This window comes from Neofelis nebulosa, chromosome 5 (genome assembly GCF_028018385.1).
Source record: "Neofelis nebulosa isolate mNeoNeb1 chromosome 5, mNeoNeb1.pri, whole genome shotgun sequence".
Lineage (NCBI taxonomy): Eukaryota > Metazoa > Chordata > Mammalia > Carnivora > Felidae > Neofelis > Neofelis nebulosa.
Window position 1 is genome coordinate 104,284,058 of NC_080786.1, and position 9,376 is coordinate 104,293,433.

At 38.9% G+C, this 9,376-nt stretch overlaps 1 long non-coding RNA gene across 2 annotated transcripts; it reads left to right on the plus strand.

The window, feature by feature from the left end:
- The first annotated feature begins 7 nt into the window (after window positions 1-7).
- On the plus strand, window positions 8-8,553 carry LOC131511408 (uncharacterized). 2 transcript variants are annotated; one of them, XR_009261512.1, is made up of 3 exons: window positions 8-243; window positions 5,390-5,478; window positions 8,145-8,553. It is a non-coding gene; the product is annotated as an uncharacterized LOC131511408 (long non-coding RNA). The 2 variants fall into 2 exon arrangements; XR_009261511.1 differs by lacking the exon at window positions 8,145-8,553 and adding an exon at window positions 6,750-7,065.
- Window positions 8,554-9,376: the final 823 nt, after the last annotated feature.

Below are 9,376 nucleotides of genomic sequence, written 5' to 3' on the forward strand. Positions count from 1 at the left end.
AACAGAGAGAAGATCAACAGTAAGAAACAGAGCCCTAAGAGAACAAAATATGGATAAGCCAGAAAGAAATAAACATTTTGTTAACATCGAGATTGTATTGGATAACAAAGCAAACAGCAAGTTGACTTAAAAACAAAACACACACATACAAAAACGCTTTTGTGACAAACAGCTTCTTCTTGGCACACATTACCTTTTCTCCTTCTCCTCAACGGGAAGCTTTTTTCACAAGAATATTTTGGGGTAAGTTAGAGTTTTATTAAAGTTGGTTTTATTTAAAGTATCCAGTTGCCAATATATGCAATCTTACTTTCTGGTGAAAAACAGTTGGAAAAAATTTGGGATTCCATGAAAAACTAACGGATAAAGAGCTATTAGTATTTCTTATTTGCAGAAATATGGTGGATTCAATATTCTAAACAGCCTCTCCCTAAGGAGGGAATATTTAATAGAATAAATAGAAATATAAAAATATCTTTTATAAAGTGTCAACAGATTGGTACAGAATTAAGGAATATGAAAAACTCCCCAAATTATTTAAAACCAGGAATGCCAAATAAGTAGGCACCAAATCAACCTGTCAGTTTCTGTGGAACACTGGATATTCTCAAGTTACTTCTTTGGGAGCTAATACGAGGAAGAAATAAATGTACAGCCCATCCACCTAGGGAATCTAACAGTATATCACTGCACAAAATTTTGACTTCTTCAGGATATTAAAAACAAAAACAAAAAAAGGAACATTGCCAGAAAAGATGATGTCAAGGAAACATGCCTTCTCAAACTTGGCACTAAGTTATGGGGAAATGAAGATAAATTCTTTTCTGAGAGTACATAAACATAAACTAGTCTGGTCTTCATATTTACTGTCTCCATTCAAGTTAGTTGTGTGGTCCAAGGAAACCCCAAGCACAGAATTTAATTTCTCAGTAGGATTAGTCATACTTCCAGGATACCGAGAAAAGAACACATCAATCCTTACTGAGAAACTGAACAACCCAGAATTCTAGGAATTTCCACAGAGAGAACTCCAAGAAAATGGAGGATCTCCATACACGCATAAAAATACAAGCCACAAATAATAATGAAAACATATTATGAGTAAGAACTAGCAGAAGTAGACTCACAAACATCTCAGATATCAGAATTAACAATCAGAGTAAAAAGCAAGTATGTTTAAAGAAATGAGATCCTTGAAAATGAGCTGGGAACAGGAGATTTTAAAGAATGACCAAGAGATTTAAAACACAACCAAACAGAATAAGTAGGAAAAAATACAGTACATAAAATGCAAAATTCAGAATATGAGTTAAAAATCTGATTAATTTTATTTACGCTGTCTACACTAGAAATATAATTTGAAGAAAATTTCCAAAATGTATTCCAGGAGGACTGATTTATGAATACAATAAAGAAGAGACATGGAAAATAAAATGAAAAGTCTAACATTTGTCTGATTGCACTTCTAGAAGGACTTGGAAGCATGACGAAAAGATAGATAGTAGCAAAATATTTTTTGTAGTTATTAAAAAGCCAAGACTCCCAATCTAAAGCAATAAAAATAAAAATAAAACCACATCCTCACACGTTATAAATGTTGAAGAAAGACTGTAAAAAGTAGTCAGAAATGAAAGATAGTTTACAAAATAAAGGCAATTAGAATGATGGTTGAACTCTTAAGGGTATCATAGAAGGTAGAAGGCAATGAAATGATATATTTAAAGTGGGGGAGAAAAGAGAACTTATCATTCTATACCTAGATACATACTCAAGAAAAAGAGCATTCAAAACTGTTTTACAACCAGAATAAAGCCACTAAGTAAATTCTAATAAATGTTGTTCAAACAGAAGGGAAATGATCCCAGATATAGAATCTGCAATATAAAAAGTAAGGCCTAGCCTCTAGCACATACCTCATTTAGCAGCATGACAGTGCAAAATGCATTGCTCAGATCTCTCTTTGAGGGCCTGTAATGAGAAGTGCAAGTCATTGACAACCAGTAGTTGTAGCATCTTCAGGATTTGTTGCTGTATTTGAATCAGACAACCCTACCCCGACAGCTCCCAATGACACAGAGAAACAGGAATACAAGAGTGTGGATATTTTGTCCAGTACAAGCCTCCTGTGATAGACAATCTTTGCTCTGGAGCTTTCTGTCAGGCTCATTGAGACTCTCAAAGCTGCACCTCTGTTGCATGCTATTCCTCTCCAATCCCCATTTCTTCCCTGCCTTGTTTCATAAGTGTCAGACCTGAATTGTAGTCTAAAGGCTTTCCCTATTCCTGCTTCTTTACCCCTTTATGTCTCACAGCCATTACCAGCAATAAAATTAATGCATTTCTGGATGTCTTGGTGATGTTACTGGACACAGAACTATTTCCAAACTTAGATTTGACTGCTTGCCACTCAAAGATCAATACTGAGAGAAAAGTGAGGTGGGAAAGGAAAGGTTGCTTTATTTGGAAAGGCAGCAATCTGGGAAGATAGTAGACTAATATCTCAAAGACCATCTTCCCCATCCTGGCAAATCTAGAGTGTTTTAAAGGGAAGGCAAGGGAAAAGGGAAGGGAGCTGCATGTAAGAGAAGCAGGTGCCCAGGTGGTTAGTCATAAGTTGACATGACCCTGAACAGAGTTGTGGACATCCATGGCAGCTGTTTTCGAATGTAGTCAGCCCTTATCTTCTGGTAAAGTGGCCCTTCATTCCTCAAGACTAGTAGTCTGCAAGTGTCAAAGAATGTAAGACAGTTCTGCTACAGATGAAGGGACTTAGTTCAGTAAGCAAGGAGTTCATAAGCTTGAGGCAAGTTAACCCTTAGACTAGTTGAAGTGCTGTTAGTGCTGCTTCTTAAAAGGCATAACCTAACACAATTGGTACTTGGAGTGGCCCAAGAAAGGTGGTAAAATGGGGTTTGGGAACTGGTTCAGTCACCAGCTGGGTAGTGATGAGGTTTGGGGGTAATTGGGGGTTCAGAGCTGACAGCCAAGAAAGAATTCTCGAAGACATCTTTGGTGTAAGAAGGTGATTTTATTAAAGCATGGGGACAGGACCCGTGGGCAGAAAGAGCTGCACTATGGTCATGAAGGGTGACTGGTTATATACAGTGGAGTTATATATATATATAAGAGGAAGTTTCTTAAAGGGATTTTCATATGCTAACAACTCATAGATTTCTAGAGGCCTGGCTATTATCTAGCTAAGGTTGTTTTTCCCTCTAGCAAAGCATTAACATTAAGACAGTAGGGAGTTTCTGGACATTAGGCTATTGATAAGATTGTCTTTTTCTTGTAATTGTAGTAAGATATTTGTAAACTGATAGAGGTTCTATTGGTTTAAACATTTGTTTTCTGTCCTGTCCTTAGTTCTTGGGCAGCCAGGAGTGCCTGAGGAATATCACACATATCCCTCCTGGGGAGTAGGGTGTGAATATGCTAGTTTGTGCTTTGCCCTCAGCTTGCTTTATGGTCCCTCGTCAGGTAATAAGGACTTCATTCTAAGTGGCATGTGCGGCAAGGCTACTCCCTGACACAAGGCAAAAGGAAGCCCAAGTGCTAACAACAGTGGGACTATTCAGCATATATAAGATAATAAGGGTAACAATACATACAAGGAAAGTAGAATTGGCTGGCTATTGCTGCTTCATTGATGAACTACACAGGGGAAATGATACACTGTAGGGCAGTTAAAAAGTTTAAAAGTAAGTGTGAGAACCATGGGGGCTGTTTAATAGTTTAGAAAGAGGCCCTTTTATTCTTCAGAAAGAGATCAGGCACAACTGAGAAACAAACACCTAATCTGACAGTCAAGGTTAGGAGGGTTCAAAGACTATTGAAAACTCATCCAACAGAGGGTCTACTATGTTAAGGATAAAGCCATGTTGGGGGGAAGTATGGCAAGAGGGTATCTAGATGGTTGGGTGTCCCTGAGGACAGTGTCTCTGTGGACACCCTGAATCAGAGCCGAGAAAGTTGGCCATCCCCTCCCTATTGAAGGCTAATGTTGACTTCATACAGCAAGATACTTAGAAGGTTTCTTCCTCACAAGGCATCTGGTGCCCACCTCAAGAAATGTCCCCATTTTGTCTTGTTGAGAGGAAGAATTTTCTATACTCTTCAAGGTCCTTCTAGGTGGACTAAGAATCAAATTGACATGAGACAGGTTAAAAAGAGAAAACCAAATTTGATAGCATACATTTGGAGAATCCACACAGATATGGGAATTCCAAGGATAGTGAAGCAACATGACACAGGAGCTAAGGAGAGGGGTAGAGTCTGATGATACAAAGGGAAGGAAGACCATTAGCAGGAAGGTGAAAGGTGATTTTTAGAAAAGAAACATTACCCTGTTAGGCAGATAAGTTTCTCAGTAAAGAGGAATCTCTGTTAATAGCTTTCTTCCTGGTACAGGCAGGCAGTTGAGGGGGGTTGAGTAAAGAACTTTTCCTGACTCTGCTGGGTTTTGATTGTTTTTAACTCCAAACAGTGTTCATGCCAAACTAGCCCATCTTGGGGCTGCCTGCCCTCGGCCCCTACAGCTCTGGTTTTAAGGCTGATAACTAGGGTTAAATGACAGCATGAGCCATCTGGGGTTATGCCAGGTTTGCTAAGAAAGGATAGAGATTAGATCGCAAAGGAACCGTAAGAATTATATAGCTTTTATTAACAAGACCAAGGGGTGTATCCATTGTAATGGATTTTGAGAGTTTAACCAAGGGTGCCAGACTGGATAAATGAGAGTTTATTTACTTGAGGGCTCCTAATGGGATATGGCAAGGACCCTAAGTTTGCAGTGAGCATGCTGCTAGATGGTTCTTAGGAACCTGGGGAAGTGCTGGTCCATCTATACTGTGCAAAGGAAAAAGGTCTGAGTTGCTGAGACACGCATTGGAAAAAGGGATTAAAAGGCTCAGGGGAGTAGACTTGCTGGAATGAACATATTATATGAGGCCAGAATACTCACCACAGGATTATGCTCCACAGCAGGGTTCAGAATACACCACCATTCAACAAGCCATTAGGAATGTGCTGGAGAAAGGGACACTAGCATCTCTAAAAGGCATTTCCTTTCCTCTTCAAGTCAGGGCTAAGAGGAGGAAACATGGTCGCAGGATTTGGCTTATTAATAACACAGGCTAATGGGGGATAATAGGAGAGAGGTGGGGGCTTAAATACCACAAACCAGGGGGTCAAATTTAGCTTCATGACCAGCAAGTTTGGAGGGGCAGCTAAGGGGGCTTAGCCTTCAAGGAATTGCAGCGTCTCTACAGACAAAATAGACTAGCAGTTAGTGCGGGCGCTGCTTACTACATACAAACAAAAGAAGTCAAGAATAAAAGAGCAGGAGGCTGAAGGTGGTCATCTCATTTTAAAGTCTTATTATTTTTCTCAGTTCCTGGACCCGAATAGTTTTTAAGATCTGGAACTCACTGGCTACGGAAATGACTGGGTCCTCAGGAGGAAGGACTTTGCAAAACCATGGTAGGTACCTACTAAGGGTTCCACTAGTCCTTTCCCAACAAGATTAATGGCCATTTACTTGAATATATGGGGAAGGGGAACACCTAGACATTTCAAGGACTTTTGGACAAAGGTTCATCGTTGACACTGATACCCACAGAACAGAATAAAGTTTCCACTGCTAGAGTGGGGCACGCAAACCCCAGCTACTAAATAGATTGCACTGACTTACAGTATATCCACTCAGTCTGTTCTATATCTGTTCTACATGCAGTCATCATTTCCCTAACCCTCAAATGTATAATCCTCAACTGACATACTTGCCAGTTGGTATAACCTTCACATTGGGTCCTTGTTCTATTGATAGGAGCTATCGTAGAGGGGAAGGCCAAGTGGAAGTCCCTGAAATACCCCCACCCCAGGTATGACAAGGAAATATAAAACAATAGCACATTCCAAAAAGGATACAAGGGCGGTGGTCTCTATTATATCTTCATTTAACTTGCCGCTCTGGCCCTAGAGAAATTGACTGGATCCTGGTAAATGACCCCCCTCCCCACCCCTGCCCCATAGTCTACTACACCACAGACTATACAACCAACTAGGAGCCCCTGCCACAGTCACTGTGCTGGATGTGGTAGCACTGCTAGCAGATTAATAAGGCTTCAAAGTACATGGTTTGAAACCATGGATTTAACAATGTTTTCTTTTTTGTCCCAATCAGAAAACTTTCATTCATATTTGCATTTTGTAAAGACAAAATTCCTTTACAGTTTTCCTCAGGGACAGTTCACAATCTGATCATCTGTCAAGTAGTCCGCAACATATCAGTTGTGTTATTGCCCCAAGGCCACCAGCTATGGCAAAGCTATGGTTATTCCAACCAACCTCCTACCTGAATCCCTACTCAGGAAGAGAGGTATATAGGAACCCTAAAAAGCTGCTTCCATTGTGTTCAGTGAATCTGCAGAGTATAAGCGTGGACTGTGACAGCAATGTAGTTTCACAGTACCTCCTCTAAAGAGAAAACCCACCATGATTTCTACCCGTGCACTTAGCTGACAGCCTCCAAGGACTGTGCTTTTGAGATCCGCCACAGTGTTCAAGTCAAGAACCAGAGTTCATTCTCAATTCTCATTTCTTCTCTTCTTTGACAAGTATTGTCCCTGCTTCACAGACTAAAGGCTTTACCTGACTGCTCCTCCCTCTCTCTTGCTTTTATATTTCAGAGGATCATTACTTCCAATAAAGCTCTTGCGCTTCTAATTTCTTCTTGACATTTGTTTTCCCAGAGGTCTTGGAGTAATATGATCATCTACAAATCTGAAGTACCACATGCAGTACAGCCCCTGTTGCTCATTGAAGACATCCATCACTCTCTGTTAAGGATGAACTAATTGTCAAATACTGTTATTTTCTCCTCTTTATATTCCTATCTATTGATTTAACATTCTTAATCCAGTAACATGATTAACTTGAACTAATGAAAGAGAAAGAATCTCATGGTTATTTTTCTGTACTTTGAGAAGTATCCATCCCAGAAAAAAATCTTTTGGACATGCCCACACCAGATTATGACTGTTTTGTTATTGATGGGTTTTATCTTAAAAGGGAAAAGTAATAATACCAGATGGACATGCGGTAACTATTCTAGATTCTCTTGTAGAACCCTATCCCTTAACAGAAGCCAAATCAGTTCAAGTGGTTGAACTTGTGGTCATACAAAAGGCAAGTTAAATTGCCAATAAATAAAACACACATACACACTGATCACTGATATGCTTTTGAAATAGTTCATTAGTAGTTCAGTCATTCATGATTTTGAAATGCCATAGAAACACAAATGTTTTCTGCCCAAGAAGGTTGTTATCAAGATAGAGGTCTATAGTAAAGGAGATTGCAATAGCAGATCACCCTGCTAAACAAACTGTTCTAACACAAATCCTCCCTTACAAAACAGATAAGTAAAGTCCGTTAAGAAGTTCAAAGAGTCCATAAACAGGAGCATAAAATTAGACCGTGAATTTTGGAAAAAAGTGGAAATCATCAAGTTTTAAAATTCATGAGGATAAGATCTGTCAAATTCAGGAAGGATGCCTAGTGTTTCCAGACAACTTCAAATCGACCTTGCTAAAATCCTCCATGATACACTTCATTACAATTTGGACAAATTGCCTCTGATACTAAATAGTAACAGTAAAACTTTTCTAAAATAAGAGAGGATATACCCAGTTCATGCTTCACTATAATTAACATAATACTAAAAAAATAAAAAGAAAAACCTATAAAGGTGATATACACCAAAACATGAATGACAGGATTAGTTGAACATCTCCAAATAAATTTTATAAACTTGTCTGCCTAGACAATAAATATGTAGTAGTAATACAATATTTATTTTTTGGAAGGGTTGAAACTGTAGCAATAACAATGGCATAACTTAAAAAAAGAGACTCTACAACTTCATGATTTCTACCTAGGCCATACTAATATATCTATTCTAACCACTCATAAAGAAAGATATTTTGCAGGGGCAATTATTCAAGGTTTATGAAAGACTTTATCCTTGACTCAGAAACTTCACTGTCCTTCTTAATTCCCAAGCCTCTGGAAAAGTGAGAAAATTCTTAACAGAATTTTTAACAACTGCTAGAAACCTTAAACCTTAAAATGGCATTCAATTGCAGGTCGATGCTGATGCAAAATCCTCGGAGAAAGCAGACAGTGGAATGAAGTAGACATTTCGGCCCCAAATCATCTGAACAAGCTATACAGAGTCATTAATTGCCATCCTCTCCATTGCCTAAGGATTGGGCAAACAAAGGAAAACTGGATAGACTGGAGGCTACTATGACAGAATTGTTCCCAGATGCACCTCCCATGAAGGGAGATCTTGCTAAGACAGTAACCCATCTCTGAGAAATAGTTGATTCAAATCTTTCTGAAGACTCCCAGGTAAATCCAGGAATTCAGTCTTGCTGGACATGAAACCAAGAGATAAAATGCAAGTCCAATTTTAAATCTCCTTATGTTCAGTTTTTAAGGTACTGCAGACGCAGGATAGAACTGGGCAAGGGAACCTGAGCTGACTCAGAATTAAAGACAGTAAAAGCATCAAGCCATCAAGAAGTTGGTGTAAACACACCCTCTCGACAGCTATCCCCCAGCCTTGGAGTTCCTGTCTGTCTTGGCCCTGGGGATCCCATGAGGCCCAACCTGATTTATACCATCACATGCCAACCTGACTCAAGCCCTGTACAACTCTGTTCTGAGCCTTTCAGGAGAATGAAAGAACTTCAAAAGAAAAGATCTAAAGACCAAAGGCATGTGGACTAGAACTTCTCAAAACGATAAGAGGATTCTTGGTGAGCCTGATTGTTACTACTTCCTGGGCCAAAATATCCAAGGCATTAAGAGTCAAATAACCCTTTCTAGATATCAGCTCAAGATTTGAGGGCTTCTTTGTTTGTCCTGTAGATCTCCCCATTAAGAATCACAAAGAACAAGTATAGGGGTCATTTTGAAATTTATTTTTATAATTGAACTTTTGATACATTTTAAAACCTAAATGTCTCCAATAATTAGAATATTCTCAATTTTTTCTTACAGCCTAGATAGTGTTAATTTTTTTCTAATCAAGTAAACTTTGACAGTATCTTTTGGTGGGTTTTGTATTGTCAGAGTTGGTTTGAAAAGTACCCAATTTTAAAAGTCTAGAAAATTTCTCAAAAAATGAACTATTTAAGAATTATATTTTACCTCTTTTTTATAAAGTGGCTAAAACAATTGGAGATCCTTCAGGTGCCTGGGTGGCTCAGTCAGTTAAGTGTCCAACTCTAGATTTTGGTTTAGGTCATAATCTCATGGTTCATGGGTTCAAGTACTGCATTGGGTTCTGTGCTGATAATGCAGAGCCTGC